General features: G+C 33.3%; 1 long non-coding RNA gene across 1 annotated transcript; it reads left to right on the top strand.

Annotated features, from left to right (window-relative positions):
- The first annotated feature begins 777 nt into the window (after positions 1 to 777).
- LOC123206428 lies at positions 778 to 2,004 on the top strand. The gene is made up of 3 exons (XR_006500020.1): positions 778 to 900; positions 1,207 to 1,334; positions 1,782 to 2,004. It is a non-coding gene; the product is annotated as an uncharacterized LOC123206428 (long non-coding RNA).
- Positions 2,005 to 2,830: the final 826 nt, after the last annotated feature.

The following is a 2,830-nucleotide window of genomic DNA, read 5'->3' as shown; positions in this document are numbered from 1 at the left end:
ACAATTTTAACATGCGAAATCACATTTTGTAAATTATAGTAAACATAAATTTATGTACCCGGCTTCAAGTTTGTGATGAAGTCCATTCGAATACTACGCGAGGTGTTGACATGAATCATTTCCATAACCTCATTTGCCCACGTATTGCATTCCTTTTGAGACACTTAATCTCTCTGTGCAATTTTGGTTGTGTGTGTGGAGAAGAGGAAGAGTAAAAACTCTTCTATAAAAATTATGTTTTTTTTTTCACTGAAGGAAGACAATTTTAAACTTTAAATAAAAGTCCAACTATCAAATAACTTCCACATTAACTGTCTTTGATAGTTAAAGTAAACCGGATCAAGTTGACCATCACAGGTGGACCCAAACCTAATAGAACTGAACTCAAACAAAAAATGTAAGCTTATTTTTGAAACTGAAATCAAAAGATGTTCAATGTGATTGTGCTCGAGATTAACTTGAATTTATAGTTTGAATATGTCATTACAGTTTGAATCTGATAAAGTCCATAATAGATGTTAAGGGTAAACCTATTCGTTATAGTATACCAAGTATAAGATTGTTTTACTCTGTTTCAGAACACATCATTTGTATATAATGCCTAAGCTAATTCAAGCCTAACCCAAATTCAACCCAACATTCAATTCTCACTCCACCAAATCCCAATTTGTTGGCCAACCACTCATTATTCGACAAGTTATGTGTGTGCTTTGGATGGATACGTGCATGGACCTTATATGCTCCTATTATTGAGATGTTCTGATTCTGGTTGTGATTGCAGGGGAGTCGCATTTCTTGTAACTGCAAATGACAATCAACGATGAGAATTCTATTTAAGTCAGAAGACTTCCCTGTAACGCCACCGAGCGCTCCTTTTACGGTTCTGTTGTCGCCATTAAGGTCTCACACCTACTATTCATTTCATTTATCGTTCAATTTCGTTTAGTTAGGTTTTGTAATACTCTTTAATGCTTCATCTTTTGTCTTTCAAATTTACATTGCTTGGTATTGTCATCATTATATTTCTTTTTTGGTTCGTTGAGATACCTGTACACTGTCTACTCAAACTTACCTATTTCAATATTGTTCAGGTTCTGATTGTAGATGAGATTTAATGTGATTTCTAGATTTTATTTTTGTTAGAACCTGCTTTATCTGTCTTACTGTTGGGTTACCATGTGGATTTATTACCATTGTTGTTCCCAGGGAATATTTGGAATGTATCAAGGAGCCGATAACCATAAAGAATTGCACAATTTGATGAAGGCGAAAGTCATGATCCAGAGTTGGAAAAAGATGTCCTCTCTAAGCTACCTGTAAAGCAAAGGCAGCAGGTAGATATCTATATCTATTTCTTGTTTAATTATTGAGCAATGGAAAAAAATTGCATAGTACCAAGCTGAATTTACCAGCTTGCTTTCATGACATGGTTGGATACAGAATAAATCGGTTTCACTAAGGAAATCAACCAACTGAAAGCTTCTATCTAGAAGGGTCTTGTCGTAATGATGTTGCCATTTGAAATCTGTTAGTGATATCTCTGTAGCTTCAGGAACTCATGTCGGAGAACGTTTCTCGAATTATGCTTTAATCAGTTTATTGGGTCTTAATATCCATCCCAACTCTTGAATAATAGTAAATAAGTATCAATTTGACAGTACACAGAAATCTTAGTTATCCTTTTACAAGGTACAAATTATGTATAATACACATTTATTAATTGTAAATACGGAATTGGTTTTAATCATTATACGAATAACAATTGGGATGTCAATTTACAGGTCTTCCCGGATTTGGCTGAGGAGGATATGAAACTAATAAATGTCTTGTTTCATGATTGAAGTCAACTACATTATAATCTATTTTCTATTGAATGCCCTTGTTTGAAGTCAATTAAAATGTTGTTAAAAAATTGAGGGATAATCAACTGTTGGTGATTTAACTGTGTTGTGTTACCTATTTATGGGTCCCAATTAATTCTCAGTTTCTCATGGGTTTTCTTCATATGTGAGATTTAGCTATGGTGAAAACATAGTATTTTTCATGTTAATGATTTTGTCATCATGCCTGTTGTCTTTCTTCAGGACTATCTTGCTATCTCTGTGGTCTAAGTGTCCATGGAATTAATGGAAATCATATGGGTTCTTTTCATAAATTTCATTGAAAGGTAAACTAATCTTGGCTAAATTAGACTTTTGCAAAGGTGACAGTGGGTTGAGCCGGTTCTGGCCAGGCCCATGGGTTGGGGTAAGATTAAGGCCTGCATAATTACAGGCTTTACTGGTCTGGTTGGCCCATAAAAAGTGTAAGACCCCATATATATAAGGTCAAATCAAACCCTACAGCACTAGGCTAGCCCAAAATTAAAAAAAAAATGTGTTTAATTAATTTTTTTAAACTGTGTTTTCTAAACCATTTCCAATTATTAAAACTGATGACAGTATCCTGAATATTTTAGTGATAACCCTTTACTTGTAGCGAAGGAATACCGTAGTTAAATCATGGAAAATGTTAAAACATATTACAAATAAATTAATTTACATATTATACAATTACAAAAATAAATACAATAATATATATATATCATCTATCTACTCATCTTCAATGTCAAGACTTTTGAATTCTTCAAAGATATCTTTAATGACCTGATTTTGTAATTTGAATTCAGTTTTGACACAATCCTTCATGCACATGATTATCTCGACTATATTTGGACGTAAATTAGATTGTCTATCATCTAGCACGTATTCACCTATACTAAAAGTGAATTTTGATGCACTAAAAGTAAATTAGAAGGGTAAGTAAATCTTGGGCCATGGTGGCAAGCATA

This window comes from Mangifera indica, unplaced genomic scaffold (assembly GCF_011075055.1).
Source record: "Mangifera indica cultivar Alphonso unplaced genomic scaffold, CATAS_Mindica_2.1 Un_0036, whole genome shotgun sequence".
Classification (NCBI taxonomy): Eukaryota; Viridiplantae; Streptophyta; class Magnoliopsida; order Sapindales; family Anacardiaceae; genus Mangifera; species Mangifera indica.
The sequence above is the reverse complement of the archived record's forward strand: the minus strand, read 5'-3'. Positions and strand labels throughout refer to the sequence as shown.